The 23,313-nt window shown below is 40.6% G+C and overlaps 1 long non-coding RNA gene across 1 annotated transcript in view; it reads left to right on the forward strand.

The window, feature by feature from the left end:
- LOC144287520 (uncharacterized) overlaps window positions 1-17,169 on the forward strand; it is an 88,994-nt gene extending 71,825 nt beyond the window's left edge. Inside the window, exons 2-3 of the long non-coding RNA XR_013355305.1 lie at window positions 14,233-14,356; window positions 14,476-17,169. This is a non-coding gene — a long non-coding RNA (uncharacterized LOC144287520). The remainder of the gene's footprint in view (window positions 1-14,232; window positions 14,357-14,475) is intronic.
- The last annotated feature ends 6,144 nt before the right edge of the window (window positions 17,170-23,313 follow it).

Here is a 23,313-nt window from a genome sequence, read left to right on the forward strand (position 1 = left end):
CCCTAAATCATTTCTATAAATAGTATAATCTCGGTTATTCATCATTGTCAGGAAATGAGCTACTTGGGTAAGTAAATTTTCTGAGGACATTATCTTCTCAAGGGTTAGAACTTTACATTTATTTTAGATTGACATCTTTCTAAAATATATGCAATACTATATATGATATTTATTTTCCAACCATTGTAGCTAACTTCTTTAAAAACACTGCGTCGGAGAAATGTAACCATTAAATGTAAAAGAAAATGATAGAGAACTGATGTGGGAAGTACATATATTGAGGCTCATACAAACACTTTTGCACTAGAAATGTGTTTTTAAACAGTGAGTGAATATACTCATTAAACTAGTAGAGGGTAATTAAATTAAAAGAATATTGATGATGTTTTAGAAAATGTTCAGTAACAAGGGTAATTTGTAGTAATTTTTATTTACTATCCTTTTGTTACTGGGGTATCTTCTTTCATTTGAAGAGAAGGTTAAATAACAATTTAGTTTTATTTTGTTGCAGCTAATATGCATTCCAGGTAGTGGCACTTATTTTTGTAGATAATTGTTATGGTTTGAATTGTGTCCATCTCCTCCACCCCCCACTTCCAACCTCATCCTAGCAAATTCATGTTGAAATCCTAAGCATCAGTATCTTAGAAAGGGTCTTTACAGGTGATAAAACTAAGATGAGGTCATTAGAGTAGGCTCTAACCCAATATGACTGGAGTCCTTATAAAAGGTAAAAATGTGGAGACAGACACACACACACACACACACACACACGCACACACACACACACAGAATGCCATATGAGCATTAAGGCAGAGATTAGGGTGACACATCTACAAGCCAAGGACACTGATGATTGCCAACAAACCACCAGAAGAGGAGAGAGGCACATGGAAAAGAATCTTCACAGTCCTCAGAAGGAACCAACAGTCTGATCTTGGACTTACAGTTTCTGGAACTTTGAAACAATGAATTTCTGTTGTTTAAGCCACTCAGTTTGTGGCGCTTTGCTAGGCAGCCCTAGTGAATTATTATACAATCTTCTACCAACATTTAATGCTTTGCTGATTTCTACTAATTTTGAAGAGGATTGCTAATTTCTGCTTTGAAGTTCCCCTTTTCCATAACTCACCATGATTTCAGAGACTTAGAACAGGTTGGCTTTTGAGATGGAAGAGGTCAGAATATTTGTAGGTATGTCTCTGTCTATACCTCAAAAACCTGGGATCATCCATTCATCTATCCAGGATTTATTGGGTGGTTACCATGTGCCAGGCTCTGTGCTAGACTCAGGGGATACAATAGGTGAAGCAGACTTTGACTTTGCCATTGTGAAACTTGTTCCAATAGTTATATACAGTGTTCATGAAATTTTCCCAGATTATGTTAGTGTAGTTTATGAAAACTGCAAAAAGGACATAATAGTACCTGCATCTTTCCTTCCTGATATAGCTACTAGACTGCAATCACAATGCACTTTTCTCATTATATTTTATTTTTTTAAGATGTTGGCTCGCAAAATCTTTTATTTACTATTCTATCATTGACTCTTCCATCATACTTTAACCACTCCTAAAAGAAAATGATGTTGATTCAAGAGAAAAGACTATCTAGATAAACTCTCATATAATAGGGATCTCTCCATCCATTCAGCAAGCAGATATATTTTAACCTTTTCCGATTGATGGCAGCTATGGTGAAAATGGCCACATAGTGGACACATGGAACACAACCACAGCCGAGTACTGAGCCTAGCAGTGGTGCTTAAACATATTTTCTGGAAAAAGAACACCCTACCTTTAGTCTGCCTTTTAGGTCATTTGTTTCTTTCTCATAAAAAGATGGAGTGAAGCATATGCAGTTGCAGGACCTCTTGGGCAGCTGCCTTTCTACAAATTTAATTAGTGAATCAGAGGTGACTTCTGTCTCTCCCAGGTGTTTTCTTGCCCTCCAAGTCACCTCCTTCACTGCTCTCATCACTGTGCTCTGCCTCACCAGCGATAAACAAAGCATCAGGCATTCCTGCCAAGGGCACTCACCAGAGTTTCCCCACCCTCTCCTCTTCCTCTTCGCTTCGAACAAGGTATGCTTGTGGAGAGCAAGGGGAGAGGTCTTCCTTCCCTGCTGAACTGGCTCGATCAGTATTTCCTGGATTTGCCTGGTGATAGATACTGAGTCAAAATCTGCGGGAGGAGTCCTGGGAACTTTTTAATGCATACATCAGGTGATTTCTATAATCAGGCACATTTGGAAAGCTTCATAGTCTGGCATTTTGAGGTAAGCCAGTACCTCAGTTGACTTATCTTGCTCCATACAGGCTTAAATTTTCTAAACATTAAAAACAAAACAGACTAAAAACAGAGAGAGTCATAATGTGACATAGGAGAGAATTGAGGAATTCTGAGTTTTAGTTTTTGTTTTCTAGAAGTCCAGGACAAATTCTATAGATTTTGGGGAATCTTCTTTGTAAGATGAAGAGGTTGAGACAGATTCATTCATTTGTTCATTTATTAATTTATTTATCAAATATGGGCCAAGATCCTACTATCGTAAGTATTGTCCAGTTCCTGGGAAAACAGTGGAGAATGAGTCACTCATTGACTGGCTCTATAGCTGTGGCCAATTTCTCAGTGCACCACATGTCTATTCAATGTTATTACCCCCTGACATCCAGTACGTGGTGGAAGAGTGTTATTAACACCAAATTTTTATTATAGTGCCCTTTCTTCCTCCCAAAGGAACCTTGGAATTCCAGTCATGCTCTGGTTGTTAAATAAAATTCTGTAATTTATTCTCTTGAAAGGAATGTCTTCCTCACAGAGGTATGATCCACGTTATCCTAAATGCCTCGGGGGAATTATCCTAACTCCAAGCAGTTTCTAACTGGCTTTTGGAACAGAATGAGTTGTGGACTTAATATTAGATAATTCCATTGTGAAGCCAAGATGGAAAGTTTACTGATGCTTATTCCAAAATCAGATCATAAGGTGGGGTTTACAAATACCATAGTTGAGGGTCCTACATTTTTCAGGTAAGACACCAAAGCATCCACAAAGGAATGAGTACCCGGTCTTAGTCTGGTAAGGCTGAAGCTAGGACAGGCGCTAAATTTATTTATCTCATTCACTTCAGTATTTTCTTCTCATTCAGCATGACTTCCTCCATTGAATCCCATCAAATTGGACCATTTTGCCTTCGAGATTAAGTCTATATCAAGATCACATGGAGGGGTTCTCCATGTCTGACCTTTCCTTGATGTCTCCTAAGGTTGTAATGCAGATTTTTTTTAAAGATATTGGTTAACGTTAGAAAGTCCTAGTAGTTCAGGACTCTAGATTTTCAACGATTAACTTCTTTGAGGACTGAAAAGTCCTTGAGATGAGAAAGCAACATTTTCCCCTGTAGCTTTCCTAAACTGTCTTTGGATCTGGATTTATTGCTATTTTGTGGGAAACTTTAAATTCATAACTCGACTGAGTTATGAAGAGCAGTGGTTTTAGGTGTCTCACTCCCACAGAGCATCGTCTTTAAGGTCAAGAGGATAATTTAAAATTGGAATGGAGATCTGTTAGAAGGGGTCAGAATCAATTTTGAGGGCTAATTGTCCTTTGTTGGAGTGCCAGCTTATCTTTAGGCCCTTTAGCCATATGCTGTTGTCTTATTTGCTAAGGACTAAGAAAAGAAAATCTTGAAAATTATAAAATGTTGCAAATGAATAAAAGTAGGAAAATAACCCCATTTCCTATTGCCCTAACAAAGGACAAGTTCACTGTCTGAAATAAGGTAGAAAAAATGTTGCCAAAAGCTGATAGACTTGACCGAGAACTCCTGGATGTGAGATCCTGAATCAGAGCCCTGGGAGGCTCTGGGGCTCCAGGCTGGGGCAGAAAGCAAGCATACCACTGCCCCACTGCCCTGCAATCTTTCTGTGCTGCAGCTGCCATCATACCTACCATATTTGGGGAGCAAAAGCATCCTTCTGATATATGTCACTTTTGGAAGTCAACCTCTCTGATTCTTATTTTGTCACCTATGAAAAGGAGGTAATAGCACATACAGCAGAGCATGGCTGTGAGGATCGAATGGAAAACTGAGAGTGGTCTTGTGCAAGCCTGGCACAGAGTAGGTGGTTAAATAATATTTCCTGGATCTACGACCATGTACAATAGAACCTGTAAGGGCATATTTCTTAAACATAGAATATAAGGTCTGAATTTACAGGTTATTTAGACTTAAGATGTGTCTTGTTAGGACCAAAGAAATATTGTTGAAAATATGTTGGGTCCATCTCTGACGATACAGGAGTATATCACCCGAGCCTTGGCAGGCTTGGATTAGAGGTACTCAGAGGCTAGCCCATGGAATGATTTGAGGTTCCCACCTGTAGAAATGAAAATGCATAAATGTCGTAACTCTTCCTGTGTGCTACTGGGCAGGCAACTCCTGTTCCATACCTCACTCTGCCACCCGCTATCTGATGTGTTGTCACCTCCTCAATTATCTAATCCTTTGCTTTGATTCATTCCCTTACAGCATGTTTGTCCTCTTGTAAAAGCTACCTGTCGGCCACAGGGTTGGTTATAGACCTCATATCAGATTTCGAGGACTGCGAGATTTGATTCCTCCCTTCTCCTCAGTATTTTATGATGATTTGACATTGGTGAAAAAACAGGCAGCCGTCGTTTTATTACAGATGTTACCGTGCTGCAATCGCTCTCTGAGGTTAACATAGCAAACAATTGTCCTTTTGTCTTAGCAGTGCTTCCATCTTTGATAGATGTTTTTGGTGCCTGAGATCACAAAAAAAAATTAGGAAAAATTGCAAAAGAGTGGCTAAGAGGGCTAGTTATTGTTTTTAATCCTTTTCCTGGTCTCTTGACCATGTTGTATCTGCATATCGTGCATCTTCGTGGTAAATCTCTGAAAGTAAATAACTGGAAGTGAAAGCAAGAAGTTGGAGTGAATTATTTTGTTCTGGTAGCTATCAAATTAAGAATTTCCTACTTTTATGGTTCTTGCTAATTGATGCTTTTATCCTATTCATAGATGCTCTCATCCCTTCATCTATTATAGCAATAGTCAATGTTTATATTTTAGTCAGATGTGGTCTGAATTTTAATTTGTCTATATTCTTTATGTGTTCTTATTACATACACATTGAGGAGAATATTTCTGTCAATGGAGATGGAAAATATTATTTACTGAATACCTACTATTTGCCAGGTGCTTTATATAAATTCTTTCAATTAGTCTTTATGGCACGTTTCTAGTTATTGTCTTTATTCCACAGCCGATGCAACAGTGGCTCCCAGAATGGGTGGACTAGATGTCGAAGTCAGCTCTGTCCAAGTATAGCCTGTGGTCTTTGCAACATATCATGTGACTCTCTGATTCCAAGTCAGGTGTGGGCTCAAGTCAAATGTGCATGGAGGGAAGCTGCCCCTGCGTGGTTTCCAGTGCCCTCCTTTCTGTTAAAGTGATTTTGGAAAAAGTCTATTTTCTCACTTTTGCATATTGAATATTGGAGAATGTGACACCAAGAAGGTAATCTCTAGATTATATATATGTATTTTAAGGAAACTTTATGCTCCAGAGTGAGACATTGGCCTATAGAGTGATTGGTACACAGAAAGTGAGGGGATTCCTAGTATTTGTAGAGATTGGAAGGGATGTTGACATGGATTAGCTGTGATTGGCCTGCAAAGGAGAGAGCAAGAGCTGAGGATCTCTTCTTAGGTCCCTTACACATTTTCCCAGGAAAGCACTTGGCTGGCCCTGTCTTAGAAAACAGGGGATCAACAGGCACCTTATGCTGTGGCAAGATCAACCAATAAAAAGAGATTGGCTAGGGATTATTATCGACCTGAGTTCAAAGTATAGCTCTTCATTGTGATAGCTGTCTAATCTTGGGAATGTTCTCTGCCCTCTCTGAATCTGTTTCATTATCCAAAAAATGGGTTGAGAATACTTTGTAGGACTATTATGAGACTTGATTGAAATATCACAGCTTCAAAATACACAACGCCCATAGTAAGTGCTCTATCAGTGTTAGCCTTCTTCCTTCATCTCATATCAGCCTCATTTTAGTCTGGAACAATAAAAATATAATTTCATGATGCTTTTGAAACTATTAGAGCAGTCCTGTTGCTATTCATATACGATGAGTTTTTAAAAATGCTTTAATCCATAGACAATGTTATATATTGATTATATATCAATTAAAAAAGAAGAAATGCTGTAATCCACATTAAGTTCAAGATTTACCTGTACAGGGTCCTTTATTTATTACTATGTCTCTTTATTTATTTTATTACTCCTGATTATCTTTTGTTCAGTTAACCATTCAAACAAGCACTTAATGCTGCCATTATATAGCTAGCCATGATGTTATGGAGAAGAAAGGACACACAAGATGCTTTTCTGTCCTCAAGGAAAAATTGAATACATGAAAAAAACTCAAGAACAAGTAATTGTTAAATGGTAATATTTATTGTAACTATAAAAGAAGTTCAGAGAAGTTTCAGAGTTAACGATATGAGCTGGGCTTGAGAAAGGAGAAAAATTTGGACAGGGAAGAGAAGATGAAGGTATTTATGAGGGATGGATGTGGGGACAGTCTTAGATTGATCCCTGATTAGAGGTAAGAATGAGCATTGAATGTAGGAGGACACTGAAGAAATTTTCTTCCCTGGGATGTTGGGGTAGGGGTAGGGCCACGGAGAATGGATGTTAAGTTGGATCCCTGAGGAGGAATGGATTCAGCACTTTTAGAGTCCCATCATTATAACTTCTCTCTTCTTGCCTCTTAACTATGGAAGAGCTGAGGCATCTGTGGACTGATCTGGATCCAGACAAATCTTGAACAAATTACTTATTTTCTGTTTCTCAATTCCCTGTAAAATTGGTATAACGGTATCTATCTCATCAGATTTCTCTGAGGTTTAAATAAGTTAATGCATACAGAGTACTTAGAACCTTTCACAAGAAACATTAATATACACTAGATAATATTTTTTAAACAAAGGAGAGATTAATAGACGTGTGTGCTTATGTATATGTATGTATTTATTTATTTTTAAAGATTTTATTTTTTGAGAAACAATGATAGAAAGCAAAAGCAGGGGGGAGAGAAGGAGGGAGAAGCAGACTCCACACTGAGCACGTAGCCTTACTCCAGGCTCGATCCCAGGACTCTGGGACCTGAGCCAAAGGCAGATACTTAACTGACTGAGCTACCCAGGTGCTCCACTCTGAGCTTTCTGTAGTGGCACCGAATAACATGGGACTGTTAATTTTGGTAATATTTCTACAACTTGGTCTCTGGAATTCAAAGTGTATCCTGAAATGAAGCACAATGTTCTATGGGGATAGGAAAAGAATTATATTTTGATTTTAAATTTGGATTTTTGGATTCTTTTTTTAAATTTTTGAATTTTTTTTTTTTGATGTTTGGATTCTTGAGCAAAGGAAAAATACCCTAGTAACAGAGAAAATCTTATACACGAGGAAGTCTCATTTACAGAATAAAACAAATGTCCCCTATAGGACTGAACTCACAGCCTTGTCTTTATGGGAACTATGCTTTACTTCACTGGTCCCCAAACCTTTTGCATCATGCACTCTAATCAATAAAATTTTTATTTATGCTTGTACCCACACACACTTATACACACACTTATTTATTAGATTTTTGTAGTAGTGTGCTATCTCCCTTCATCCTAATTGGAACATCTTGTATAACTCCTTGGCGTGTGTTCTTTGTTTTACACATGACCTCTCTGACTAACAGATCTGATTAATCTAGATGAAGCATGCTTTTAACTTTTTTGTGTCTTCCCTTTAAGAATATTTTGTAGCCTATTGACAGTTGTTCTATAAGTAGATGGTGTAAGCTGTTCCACAGGCAGTCTGATATAATGGTTCTGACTTTTTTGTTTTGTTTTATTTATTTATTCATGAGAGAGAGAGAGGAAGAGAGAGGCAGAGACACAGGCAGAGGGAGAAGCAGGCTCCATGCAGGGAGCCAGACATGGGACTCGATCCTCGGTCTCCAGGATCACGCCCTGGGCTGAAGGCAGCACTAAACTGCTGAGCCACCAGGCCTGCCCCTGGTTCTGACTTTGGAGGGAGGTCTGGACTGGAGACTGATGGGGAATGGTGATGGGGCGGTGATGGCCATGAGAATGATGACTCACCCCAAAGGAAAGTATATACAGTGAATAAAGAACTTTTAGGAACTCAACCTTTAGAGGTAGGTAAAGAAGCAGAGTCCACAAAAAAAGCCTGAGAGATAGGAGAAGGTGTACAAGTAAATTTGAATGTGTATCAAAGTCAAGGAAATAAAGAACTTTTTAAAATGAGGGCACACACAAAAGTCTTCAATGTAAGAGTGGTCCAGTGAGATAAGGATGCAAAAGGATAGTTTGATTTGACATCTTGGAGGTCACTTATCTTTTAAGTGGTGAAAAGCATCTCAGTGGAGTGGTAGGCTGAGAAGGAAGAGGAAAGGCAAAAACACAGACTAGTATTTCAAGGAATTGGTGAGAGATGAGATGGGAGAGAGGGGAAGAGGGTCAGGTAGTCAGGAGAAGATCCTCCCTCCCTCTGTATCTAGTTAGCTAGCTAGCTCTATCTACCCATCTGTCTATCTACCTGTCATCTATCTATAATCTAGCCGTCTGTCTACCCATCTGAAAGAAAGGGTGATTCTGCCTGTTTACTTCATTATTTGCTCTGTCTGGATGGCCTTTTCTTTCCTGGTAAGATTTGGCAGGGTTCAGTCCTCATGTCTTCTTAGAAGGTGTTAATAACAACTTCAACTGAGTACCCACTACAGTTTGACTACGTACGTGCAGATTTGTTATAACACTTACCACTCTGCTAACTAGTTATTTTTGTGCCTGTCTTTCTGGATAGAATTGTGCTATTTAAATGAAGACACCATATTTCTTCATCTCTAAATTCCCAGTCCCTACCATGGTGCCCAGCATGTATTAATTGTTCGGACGTGCTCCTTGAATGTGCAAATGAACTAAAAAGGCAAACAGGCAGGCAAAGAATCCTGTGGGAAGGTCTTGTGGGCTGGTTAGTCTGGCAGCAGCATTGCAGAGGTATAAGGGGGTGGTCCATGTGAAGCTGGGGCAGTGAAGCCCACTCAAGGGGCTGAGATGACCTAGTTAGAAGGGCTTACTGCCCTAAAGCAGGGAAAAAGAAGGAGCCATCCTAAGAAATGATTCAAAGGGAGACATACCAAAGTTTGGATAAAAAAAGAAGAAAGAATTAAAGATAATAACAGATGACTCATCTTTAAAACAGGAAGAATAATGAGGAAAGCAAAATCTGAATCATGGTGGTTGGAGGAAGGGAAAGGGCGCAGTAATGGGAAATGAGTTTGAGTTTTGGTTTGTTGGGTGGTCTCCTGAGAAGTCTTTTATTTTTGTCTCTGTGTCTTGTTCTTGGATCTTTCCCAGAAGCATGCAGTCTCCTTTTTTTTTTTTTTTTTTTTTTTTGTATGTGTGTCAAGCAGCCACCTCTTCTTCAGTCACTTCCTTCTGAAAGAAAAAACAAACAAACAAACAAACAACAACCACATTTCTTCCATAAAGACTTTCAGCAGTGATCCTCCACTTATATCACAAACATGTCAGAACAAAGTGAAACTTCCAGCTACGGAGATTTAACAAGCATGGTACAATGTGACCAAAATTGGAACATCTGCCTTTGGAATACTTAGTGTTTTCAGAGAAGCTATCATCTGTTGGTCAGAAATGATAAACTACATGGAATATCAAATGTATCCATCTTCATTTATATATTTATTTTTAAACAAACGTCCATGTCTGGGTCGTCACCATCCCTCAGTGGTAGAAAGCGAATTCTTCTTTCTAGGTTTAGATTAACTTCACTTTTTAAAAATCAGCACTTGAATTTATAGAAATATTTTGATAAGGTTTAAAAACTACTCTGAGGCCTCTGTTGATTTTAAAAATAAAAAATATGGAAAGAAAGGTATTCTGAGGAAGGCAGCGGCTCATTATTTGGAAGGAAGGGTGAACGATTGTTCAGCGTTCCTCACCATCCATTTCCTGAACCAATCCTCTGTCTGAAGGCCACCTTCACTTCTTTTTTCTCTTTCCTTGCTACGCCAATAAAATCAGTCATCCCCTCAGCAATAAGCATGTAAAATGACTTCTTTTGTAGAACAAACCCTTTGTGTGTAAATAATTTGTTAGCCCCCTCCTCCCTCCAAGCATTGTGTTGGAAAAAATATCCAACATAAATTGATTGTATAGATAGCCTGATTGTAAAGCAAGATTAATATGAAAACACAAGGAGTCTGCAATAAAACCTACTAACTTAAATCATTCACATTTGTGTACAAGCATTCATATTTAGCAACAGTCCCAAGGCTGAGATTAAAGCTGTTTGGTAGGTTACTTCAAGGCCTTTTTATTGCTAAATCTTATTATGTCTCTAAAATGTAGAAATTAATCACCTGTCATCAAAGCTGCAGTGGATTATTGACTTCTAAATGTCTCTACAAATTGATTCATGACAGAATGAAACAGGAGACTGAACTAGCATTGAAATTCTTTTGCATGTGATAAAAAAGGTCTATTAAAAGCATTTCAACAAATGCTGCCTATTAGGTAATCATCACAAAGTACTTTCCTATCAAAATGAGGTGCTTCTGGAATAGTTTTGATGAGATACATTTTTTTCTTGCCTACATTGATATGGCAACATGAAATTATTCTGAAACCCCAGGAAGCTGATTTGGAAATCCATTTAATTTTTATATTACAGAATGCACAACTTATTTCTTAGTATTAATACAATATAAAGATGGTTAGGAAAAACCCACTCCGTGTCTGGGTGTATGTGTGTGTGTTTGTGTATGTGTATGTGTGTCAAACAGGCCCTAAAGATTATTCAGTTTAGGAATTTTGCGGAACATTTACAATCTGAAATAATGGGATTACAATAATATTTGGCTTAAGGATCCCTTCCATTATCTCATTAAATTCTTTTGACTATGTTCTGCTTTCTCTTCCATTAGTTTAAGTCAGTGGTTCTTGAAGCAAGTCAGCTTTGCTCTCCATGGGACATTAGGCAATGTTTGGAGACATTTTTGTTTGTCACAACTGGAGTGTTTTTGTGGGGAGGGTGCTCCTGGCTTCAGTGGATAGAAGCCAAGGATGCTGTTAAATGTTCTATGATGCACAGAACATTCCCCACAACACTTATCCAGCCATAAATGTAAATTGTGTCAAAGTTGAGAAACTTTGATTAAAAATAAGATTTCAGGGTACCTGGGTGGCTCAGTCAGTTAACTTTCTGACTATTGATTTTGGCTCAGATCCTGATCTCAGTGTTATGAGAACAAACCCTGCATTGGCTCTGCACTCAGTGCAGAGTCTGCTTGAGATTCTCTCCCTCTGCCCCTGCCCATTGTGCATGCGCTCGAACTCTCTCTTTCTCTCTCCCTCTAAAATAAATAAATAAATCTCAAAATACATAAAATAAGAAGATTTCCAGAAAATATTCCTTGAATAAGGGCTAGGAGAAGTTTTCAGTAGAATCCAGAACATTTCTCTTTGGTCAAATTTGCCTCCTGACTATTGTCCACTAGTTTTTCCTTCTTGGTAAATATTTAATTGCCAGAGATGATTTCCTTCCTTTTCAGAATTTTCTCACAGGCAGTTTATTACAACAGTCCATTCCTTGCCAGGTCCACGCTCTACCCACATCAGTCTTCCCTTCAACTCCATTCAGTTCTTTATCTTTTAAGCTCTGTAGAGACTCTTAATGGTCAAAAGAAGGAGCGGTCATTGAGCTAATCACTGACCAAAATATATTTTGGCTTTCAATTAACATTCAAGGATAGGGATCACTATTTTTGATTACTATTACTATTTTTGATTAAGAGGAGAAAGAACGTTACAAGTAGAAGATTATATTTTGGGTTTCTGTCTCATAAGATTATTTTCTCAACCCAATTACTCAAAAATAATTTTAAAACTTTTCACTTAACTAAATAACCAGTGTTACTATTTGATCATGTTGCTTTGGATAACATGCAAGTTTAAAAAATAGTGCCTCCATCAGACTATGAGTCCCACAAAGCCACAACTAACCTTTTATCATCTTCATATCTCAGTGCTTACATCACTCAATAAGTGAGCACATTTTATTTTAATCTTTAATATTCAAGTATACCTTAAACATGAGCACATAGTCTTATGTAGATACAACATCATACACATGTCCTATATGCAGCGGATATTAACAAATTTGTTCCTACTCACCTTATGCTCTGTGTGGATCCAGAAATATATCCTCACTTTGGTCTTCTTTAAAGCTATTTCCTTTGCTTGAGAGGCATTCTGTTGTTGCCCGCTTACTTGCCTATTGCTTGGTTCTCTCTGACATCAGATCCTCAAGACCCCCTTTACAGGATTGGAGCCTTTTTTTCTGAGCTCTTGTCCTAATAAGGATGCATTATTACACTTGCCTGTTTACTCATTGAGGTTTTACTCTAGACAATCCGCTCCTGGAAGAGAGGTGTTGTATCTTAATCACCATAGATGCCCCTGAACTTAGCATAGAACATGAAACTGGCATATAATAGTCACCCACCAAATGCATGTGAAATGAAGAGAGGATAAGTGGAACGCATAATTTGGATTACATTTAAAAACCTCTTGCATCAGTAGAAGTAGCACAATTGACATGTGAGAAACCTGCAGAGAGACACACAGGGATGTGCTACTACCAAGCCGTGCCACAGGGTCCCCAGACCAGGGCACCCAGGCAGGGGCAGCTGCTTGCATCCTGGATACTGTCTTTTCTTCTAGCCTGGAAAGAATGGAGAGGAGAAGGCTCCCAAAGTCACACACAACTACTCGCTCTCTCCTGACTGCAGCTTCATATTTTTGGAAGAGGCGATTGCATTTCTTCTTTAGGATATCAGGAAATAAAAATCTCCTTATTAGGAAATAAAACTAATGCCAAGGGTTATTCAGAAAAGTCAGTTTGGCAGATTTAGAGCTGTCCAACGGTGTTAGGGCTGCTTTGGGGCCAGGATGTTCCCTGTGTCCATCTGTGTAGGCTGCATGAGACTTGAGTGAACACATTGGAGACGGGATATGTGCATTCAGGAGGATGTTGAATCAGTTCCTGGAGAAGGCCACCAGCCATGTGAGATTCTGTGGTGGTGTGATATGTGCCTGCACATGCGTTGTAGGAGAACCAAGTCATTGGTCTTAGAAGTCTTTAGCAAACCCTTCTTGGATGTCAGGAAGTGTATTTATAACTCTCTACCTAAAGAAAGAGGTGGGAACCCTGGATAACACTAGAAACCCTGCCCAGCCCCTTCTCACAGGAGGCAGTCATGCCTCTCCTGTCCCTAGAGCTCTCCACACAAGAAGGGCTTCCTGTCACCTTGGAGACCTGGGAGCTACTCCCTACCATCAGCTTTATTGTTGATGCCAGGCGTGTGTGAACATTAAGGGAATTCCTTACCTAAGTATACCCAGCAGCATTCATGAAGAACTCTCGCTCCTAGCTGAATATCTAGTACAATGTACGAAACTGTGAAGAGAGGTAATGAAACGAACACTGTCTCTAAGGAAGAGTCAGATACAGTAATTAATTGTTAGGCAACTGAGGCAAAAGATTTGAAATGGAATCTATAGAGATTACCCTGATATATAAAGAGGGTTTCAGACTGTGAACCTGATTTTTCAAAGGGCCTGGGATAAGCCTCAATTCAGGCATAACAGCTTATGGTAGATTTTTACCTGCACCGTTATACGGGCAGCGAGCACTTATCATCGCTTCGTGCATAATCATTCTATTACATCCCTCTTAGAGTCTTCTGGAAATCTCTCTGGAGACATTCTTGGGAAAGTGGTGGCAGTAACCTTGAACTCTTCGCCCCGTGCAGTCCGCTTGCCACCAACCATTTCTGGGTTGTTTTCTCTGCGTATTTATGCCATGAAGCTTTCTCCAGTCCTAGTTTTTTTCTTTTCAAACTCAAGATTATTTCTGGCACTCACATAACATTTACAGGGAACTAGTTAAAATTTAACTGATACTGGGGGAAAACTCTTGTTAGCAAAGATTGTTTATGCGAAACTACATCTCATAAAGAATCTCCAGTCTTTTTGAAGACAGAGAACTAAAAGTCAGCTTTGGGGCTGAATTTATATATCTTTGTCTCTCTTTCAGTTGATCTTGGCAACACCTCACATATAACCCAAGACCAAAATAAAGTTACATTCGGAAGGCAGTCACGACTCAGTGATCTTATCCTGCAGAACGCCTTCTCTTGGCGTTTACATCATATAATTTGGTAAGCGGTTTACACATTTTCTCCTGTGATTTTCAAGGGGCTTTTATGATCTGCCAAGTGGACAAATGTCAACAGGCTTTAAGGATTGATTTACCAGGATTTCTGTCTCTTGTGAACAGATTACTGTAGCTCAGAATAAAACACATGTAAACAAGCCCAGCAATCTTCGAGGAAAATGCAGTTCCCACCGGACGGTGCGGCTTGATCAGGGAGCCTGGTGGAGTTGCTTCTGTCACTGTTCAGTCTTGGAGGAGTAACAGCTTTCCCTTGCACACAGCTGCCCTGGAAAGGTTCCCTGAGCCTGCCTTGCTGGTGTGCAGCCAGAGGATCCAAGTGGCAAAGGTGTCAGCACCCAGGAACCTGACGGCCCACACCTGCAGGTCTCGCTAGGAGCTCCAGCTCTGCTGTCTCCTGACACTCACCCAATGGGCCTGACCCTCAGGACCTTGAACCTGTCCGTGTCATCAGAGATGATGCCCTCCTGCGGTCAAGACTCAGTACCAGGGCAGCAGAAATGGAGCTTTCAACTACAAGTGGGAACTGAGTTGAACGGCTCCACGAAGCTGTTGGAATTTCCACTATATTATTCTTTGTAAAAGAAAATGTAATGTCAAATCATGGCACTTAGGTCTTTTAATTACCATGCTTGAAAGTCTTTGAGCCTTTATTCTGATCATTTTATTTCTTTTTTTTTTTTTTTTAACTTTATCCGTGATGAAGATTGAAAGGAAGACAAGGAGAAAGACAAAGCCCCTTGTTTCTCCAGCCTTGCTTTGTCATGTTCCTCACCACTTGGTCATAGGACGTAGGACCATGTTCTCCATGGTCTCGGAGGACCATGACTATTTTGCAGGGACTGGCGGGGAGGAACTGGAGGAGCAATTCGTGGGGACTCCCTAGAACTAATACTTCGGTTGTTTTGAGCATCTCCACAGCTGTCCCAAGAATGTGAGAACAACAAGGAGAGCCTAATTAGCTTCTTCCTTGCCATCTTGGTTCCTGAGTCAAGACAGGCCGGGAAGCCCACAATTCTCAAGGGTGAGTGGACTGTAGATCTCCCCAGAATTTCCATTTGCTTCAGATTTGCATACAATATTTATACCTTCCACTTAACTGACTTTTTAATCTTAAGGAAATGGCTTAATGTCTTTTTGAAAGAGGGATAGCCAATACTAAAATCTATCCCACAAGCTTATTGTGAACATGAATTAAGAAACAGACATAAAAATCCTTGCACAGTACCTGGCACACGGGAGATACCGAAAACCCCTTCAACCTTGCTTCCCATTCAAGTGAACCTGAGGCATCAACAGTTCCTGCCTGTGTGGGCCACCGGCAACGCACATTTGGCTCTTTTACATTCGAGGCTCGCTGGACTGGCCCCAGACATATGACATGCGCTGATTGGATTGAATTGGAACTTTCAGTTCTGCCTTGAATTGGTTCCCCTGTGTAGACAGTCTGTGTGATATCAACCCTCTAGTTCAGGGAGAAAGAGGCTGTTTGGGCATGGGTATTATTTTCTTAAATGCAGAATGAAACGGGATCAGCAGGATGTTTCAGTGAAATATCTCGTTTGAACTTTCCTATTCATTTGCTCTTTTATGCATTCGCAGCTAGGGGTTTCCAGCTGATCCATTTGATTGCTCTCATGTACAGAGTGTAGAGACAGCAAAGAGGGGATTCCTGTAGATTCTTAACTTGTTAACAAAGGCTGCTATGACTGTGGCAAGCCCCAGAGCTGACAGCCAGTTTCAGTCCTTTGTAGGGGTTAAGAGAGGGAGACAAGGCAGGGAAAGAGGAGTAGGAAGTTTTAATAGAGATACTGAATCTAAAAAAGCACCAGGGCATAGAGAAGGGCCAGGAGGAGGGAAGCCGTGAGGCCTGGAAACGCCACCAGCAGGACTCTGGACTTGGAGCCCCTTAGCTGGGTCCTGCTGTAGACTCCCGTCGAGCAGATATTCTGTGAATCGGCTGCCTCCCTTGTGACCAGAGTGCCGGACCAAGCCCCAGGACACCTCAGGGCTCGGCTCAGGACTGTCACCATGTGGCCCTGCGTGGGCCCATCTCACTGCTTTCCTGTGGCCGTTTTTTAAATTTGTAGAAGTCGCTTACTCATAGCCATAAACAGGGTTGCCTTGAGGTTCAACTGCAAAAAGATACCCTGTAAATGAAGTGCTATTAAATAAACGGTGGCGTCATCGATTATTTTCATTCAGAATCTATAGTGTGAAGACTCTTACCATTAGTTTCTTATTGGGGAACAGGCTGGGCCTGGGATAAGGGGGGGACGGTGGAGGGGATGTCCATGAGGAAGTGTTGGAGCTAACTGAATAGGACTTTTAACTTAAAAATAGGCAGTGGAGTCGGCGGGGTTATCACTGACATGTGTTCGATCTCAAATGCTCGTGTGAGGTGGACATAGCAGAATGTTCCAGCCCACCTGCCCTTTGTGGCTGGGCCGCAGAGCTACAAGAGGGCACCCTGGTTCCTCTCAGCCCCTCAGCCTCTCTGCAGCAGCGCCGAGCTACTTACCAGGGCTTTGTTTGCAGGTTTGAAAGGCTTTCACCCCGGGTGGCGGGTGGCGTATGGGTTTTTGACGGATTGAACCTACAGCTTGCGGAAATCACCAGTGGCCTTTGGTTCTTTTTTGTGGCTGTGAACCTACTTAAAATGCCTGACGTCTGCTTTTCTCTTTACTTACCCCGAAGCCATTTCTTAACAGCGAATCTCTCCTCTGCAAGCAAACCAGAGTCTTTGATAAGTGTGGATAACTGGGAAAGGTAAACCAGCAACACGAGTGAGCTCTCCAAACGCACTTTTTGGGGGGGTGGGGGGTGGGGGGAAGGGGTCTACCCTTAGGACTTCCCAGTCGGCAGTCTCTAGGCTGTTTTATAGTTTGCTTTAATTTATCTAACTAATGACATGAAAGATGTAAAATTGGTGAAACTATAGTGTTTGGCTTGCTTAAATTAAGTTTATGAGTTTTGCTTAAGCCTGCCAAACAAGTTAAATATTTCATGGCTTTCACAGGCTACAGTTCTAATATTTATAACTCTTGTGTACAGATTTCAAAAAATTATAATTACAACTCCCAGGATCCCAGATATAGCAGATGTTCAATATTTTCTACAATGTTGGCAGAAATGCTTCTCATGCTCTTTTCGATCCCCAACCCATGTATTGTATCTGTTGAAACAAGCTGTTGATAAGAAAGTCTACTGTCATTCTTTCATTTTAACGACCTTGGAAAAAAAGCTAATGTGAAATAGGAAGAGAGATGGAAAAGGTGATTTCTACTCTCCTAAAAATATATTACTGCGTGGAAATAATGTTCTACCTAAAGGAGGATGACATAAAAGTGCATTTTGCCATGAGCTGCTTTTTATTTACTTTACGACCACAATGTTTTTCTGTATAATTTCCATCTTTCTTTAATTAAAAATGCAAATTCCCTTTTTGGCTGAGACTGTCTTTCCTTGACCCCTTTAACAAAATATCTTCCTCATTTGCCCTCTGGAAAATTTTGAAAACTCTATCAGTCACTTTTAAAGATTTTGAAGGTCTCTGTTAAAGGGAATTGTGTTATCAGCCCTGGTCATCGTTAATTCTGGTACGAAAATGTATTAATCCTTTTTTTTTAAATTTTTGGTGTTACAGATGGAGAGAAATTAATGGGCACAGGAGAAATTAATTTTGCGTTTGGGAAGTTTCTGGCCTATGGGTTCTAGAATACCTTCTGGCAGGAGGAAGGTTTGAAGAGCTCTGAAATATTCAACTTCCTCTACTTCCCAATTTGCCTAAGGCCTGCCTTGGATACAAGGAAGACATGCTAATTCCAAAATGAAATAGAACTGATTCTATCCCTCACCCAGCTTAGGCATGCAATTAATAATCAAGAGAGACATACAAAATGCGATTTACCTTTTAGTTGATTTTCTTAGTGGTTATATTTAAATATTTAAAAGACTTCAAAACTTACACTCTCCATAACATTATTTGTACGCATAATCTATGAAATATATTCTAAAATATAAACATTTTCTTGAACCTCAAAACCTCAAATTCAGATTCGTGTATTTCTCTTCCCAAAGCACAGATGACTTCTCTGTCTTCAACATCAGAATCAAACTTTAAAAATACCCTGTGAGGAAATGAAATATGACTTCCAGGAGCTTCTAGCCTGAGAAGATGCGGGAGGACTATGCCCAAGACAGGCCTAACTACTGGAAATGGATGTTTCAGCAGTTATGCTTTTAAGTAACCAGGAATAGTCAAATGCCCCCAATATGATACTGTGCTACTCAGGGATGTGAGCAAGTTTGCAGTCGGCCTGCAGGTAGGGAACAAATGTCTTCTGAATGGTACGAGACAACACAACACGGTCATGGCCAGGCCATTCAGGCACATGGAGGCTCCTCATTACATAGTTGTCAAGCGCACATGGGAACATTTGAGGTGACAGAGCAAAGCTGAAGTTGAAGGGTGCAGGCTGAGGTCTCCATCAGCTTTCTCCTACCTCTTCCCACTCTCCAAGGTATGTTCTCCTCGGTTCTCATTTCATTCCTCCCTGGACCTCTTTCAGTGATGTTGAAGGGATAATGTGAAAAAGTGTCACCTCTGTTTGTTGCTGTTGAGGATGGGGAAACTTCAAGAAACTTTCTAGACGCTGTAAGTTTTCCTTAGGGTTGCCCTGAGGAATGCTCAAAGCCAGCTGAGGACGTGTGTTAATGCCCCAGCTGCTCTGTAGGTACAAGTGTAGAAAAAGTGCCAGGGACCACCCGCCTAGAGGGGGGTGCATTTGAAGCCTCAGGGGGTTACATAAGGAATTTTAGAGATTTTATCTATGAAACAAGGAAATTAATCATTCTGCAGAGCTATAGGATTCCAACGAATACACAAAATACCAGGCAATTAGCAGAAGCTCAACACTTATTTCCCAGAATTCTCTTCTCCAGTGTTCAAGACCACGAGAGACATCTGGAGTAACATTTGGAAGGTGTGAGTGAAACTGCAGCCATATTTCTTGGACTTGGAAAATCTGTACAGGGCGTGTGGTGCCACTGCAGCTCAGGTATGTTGTCACCTATCTGGTGGCTCACCTGGTTGGTGTGGGAAGGCATCTGGGCCTGCTGGATCTCCTCCTTCAGCTGCTCATACCCCTGAGCCAGGTGTGTGTTTAGCTCCCTGATGAAGAACATAAGTTTCACTTGTAGAACATCCTCATTGTTAGAGGTGGGGTCTCAGAGAGGGTGAGGTAGTGATGCAGGTTCTGGTCCACCTTTGCAGATCCTAATTATCCTTGTGGTTCCATCTTATCCTTGTTTCCCCTCTTCATGGTCATCTTTTCCTTCTGACCCCCTGCCCTGCTGACTTGGGGCTGCAGCATCAAACACAAAAGCAACAGCCTTCATGTACTTTTAACCAGCTCCCACAATTGAGAGAGCCAAAGCCCTATAATAAATCCCTTCATATGTATGTATTTCCTGGTGGTTCTGCTTCTCTGTTTGAACTCGGACTCATATATTTGTCAAAATGCTTAACATAGTCCTCTGCCCATAGCAGACATCTCATTCATTTCACTCTACATCACAGGTATTTGGTGAGAGTTAACTCTGCTGGATGCTTGGGATACAGAAATGAACAAAGCAGGATCTGGGCCCACATTGCACACAATCTGGTGAAAGAGAGTAAAGCTTCTATATTAATGTGATTAGTTCCTGGCAACTTTGCTCTTGTGGACTTCTTTGCAAAGAAATTGGATTGTATAATTCTCCCGAGCTGCCGGAGGAGCTTGTGTATCCAGATTCTGGCCATGAGGTGATTTCGACACAGGAAATCCTGAGTGGTCATGATGATTTCCCAGGTGTTAATAATGCTAATATGTTACATGTCTAAAGCGCTCACACTTCAAAATCTGTTCCCAGTGTGTTATCTCATTGAACCTCCTGAAGACATTATGAAGGGGCAAGGCAGGTATTATCATACTATTTTATAGATAAAGAAAATGGGATCTGGATCAGATTTTGAATCCCAAATTTCTGACTCCTAGGATAGAGCTCTTTCCATGATTGTACAGATTTTTCTCCTTGATAATCCCAAATTAGGATCTTGTGTAGTAAAATGAAAAGCCCAAAGGCTTTGAGGACTTATGGATTATCTTATAAAATGTGTGGTTATCTGTAGGATCACATACATGCCATATTTTCAGTTCTGAGTAATGCCTAGAGCCAAGTCCAGGGCCTGGAGAGACGAGTGTTTAAATCCTTAAATATATTTCTTTTAGATACCACCTAGAATTCATAAATAATAGCCCATTTCTCAAAACCCAGCACCCTGCACTCTCATTAGGCATGCCTTCTGTGTGCTTTCCATAACAAAATCCACTTAATAGCCCACAGAGATTTGTCACATTGGATTTATCTTGCTGCCAGCTTCCAGAAATGTGTAAATGCTACTATCTCTCTTTTTCCTTTTTGGATTAAATCTGATTCACTTTCTCAAAGTTGAAATAATTTATAAAACATTTTTAGGCTAGGAAACCTGAAGCAAAGATCACTGCTGTTGGAGAGAAAGAAGAAAAAGAGACATCCTCAGGGGAACATTAAGGGCTGTGTGTCTTACCTTCTAATATACAGTATGCGTTATCACGCATTTTGGAAAAATCAGCGTTAGGCATGTGCTTGCAAGTTTTAGTAGGTGATTGTTCAAATTATGTATCACTTTACGCCAACTGCTCAGAGAACAAAACAGCACCCTGAGTTGTAGAACTGATTTGCAGGCTTAGGGTGCCTGAGATGATCTGCTCGTAGTATTCTCTCATTTAAATTTAGCATGAAGTATTACCTGAGAAATCTCAGGTCCTTTAAAAATATCCGAAGACAACTGAATGCTCATCGAATGCCTACATGATAGTTACCGCTGGTCGAAGCCGGTGTTAGGGATCGGCGTCAAAGAGGCAGATATAATATGAAATGCTTCTTAATTCTTCACAGGATACGTTTGTCATTGTCTCCAACATGCATTTTTTAGGGTTAACTCTTTTCCTTTCTGTCTTCCTTCCTTAAAATCTTTTAGAGTAAAGGTTGCTCAACTTATCAAAGGATGTTATAGAATGTCTCCAAAGTCACCAGCACATAATGGAAAATTGCAAAGGACGATAGTAAGGTTACTGTTTTCCTAGAGGGCCAAAATGCATTTCTCGTTTGTGTTTATTTAGTACACAAGAACATACGCTTTCTTCCGCGCTGTAGTGAAGTTGCTGTGCTCCTATATATAGGTGAAAATCCATGTCACCTCACAAAACAAAGCAAAGCAAAGCAACGCAAGACAAACAGAAAACAAGAGCAGGAGATTTGACACATCAGGAAATGCTGTAGTATAAGTGCTCTGTTGATCTTAATCCTCAATCTTTATTCTCACTCTGAGTGGTTTATCTCTACCCGCTGGATGAGAAAGAGCTGCAAACTACTCAGAGCTTTCTTAAAACTACTGCTTGACTGTCGGAATATCTTTGAGAAATAACCTTGGAAATGCAGGAAGCTGTCGATGAAGACTTCTGGTCACAGCTGAGTCGTATGTGGCACGTGGTTGTTACAGGTAAGAGCTGCCCTCCACGGTGCTATTGGCAATGTGACTCTGGGGCCAGCAGACGGGGGCACACGGGGGGGCCATTTGGTCTCAGGTGGATGGCTTCTCGACTGGCTACTGCCAGCCTTACTAATACCGTGTGCAGATTTCAGGTGGTGTACTAGGTTTTATTTATCTTACAAAAGAAATTATTTTCCAGATCTGGAAAGGCCAAGAACAAGTTAAGGATTAAAGTGCCAAAGGGAAAAGCCTGAGTTTTCCAGTGGTACTTAAAAACAACAGGCATCACCAAATACTTCTTCTAAAAAGGTCAGTTTTCAGCTTTTGCCTCCCACCATGAGTGGTGAGTACTTGGGGGTCAGAGCAGGAGGCCTCCTCCTCACTGGATGGCCTTTTCTACCTTTTTGAAGTTTGTATCATCTGCACCTAGACAAAAACTTAATATATGATTCAAAGGAAGGTTTAAAATAGGATGATTCTGGGGATCCCTGGGTGGCTCAGCTGTTTGGCATCTGCCTTCAGCCCAGGGCTTGATCCTGGAGTCCCAGAATCAAGTCCCACGTCAGGCTCCCTGCATGGAGCCTGCTTCTCCCTCTGCCTCTGTCTCTGCCCTCTGCCCCGTGTCTCTCATGAATAAATGAGCAAAATCAGAAAAAAAAAAAAAAAAAGATGATTCTAATGAGTAAGATTTAGAGCAGTGCATTAATGTTATTTATTTTTGACAACACTAAATGACATTTACTAAGTCAATTCAACTTAATTTAACAAACAACTACCATGTGCCCAACTCTGGGTGAGGACTGGTGGGGTTTACAAACAACCTGCCTTCAAAAAGCTAAACATCCTAGCCCACGTTAACAGAAGCAAAAGGCAAGAGAATCAAAGCTCAAAATCTCTTTCTGCGTGGACCAGGGTCTCATCCAGTGTTCATTTTGTACATTACTAGCAAGAAGCTGCTCTTTCCTTTGTAGAACAAAGTGGTTTATAGACCGGGGAGAAGGTTATACCCAGTGGTTATTACAAGTGGAGGATGTTCTGTGCTTCCATCCCATCCAAGCAACAAGCAGAGTGTCTGCTATTGCAGGCCTGGGCTGCTGACCGATGGCAAGCACATGGGGTTCCTGCCCTCAAGATATTACCATTGAGTTGGGGTGTAGACTCAGTTCTGAACCTCAGTTGTTTCTAGATGTCTGGGAAAAGGCACTTGGGCTACTGTATTTTTTTTTTTTTTTTAATTGTGGCCTAGGTAGGAGATTTTGTTTGTTAGGGCAACACAAATTCAACAACATTTAACATTCCTAAATTCAGGGCATCTGGGTGGTTCAGTGGTTGAGTGTCTGCCTTTGGCTCAGGTCATGATCCTGGGG

This window comes from Canis aureus, chromosome 17 (genome assembly GCF_053574225.1).
Source record: "Canis aureus isolate CA01 chromosome 17, VMU_Caureus_v.1.0, whole genome shotgun sequence".
Classification (NCBI taxonomy): domain Eukaryota; kingdom Metazoa; phylum Chordata; class Mammalia; order Carnivora; family Canidae; genus Canis; species Canis aureus.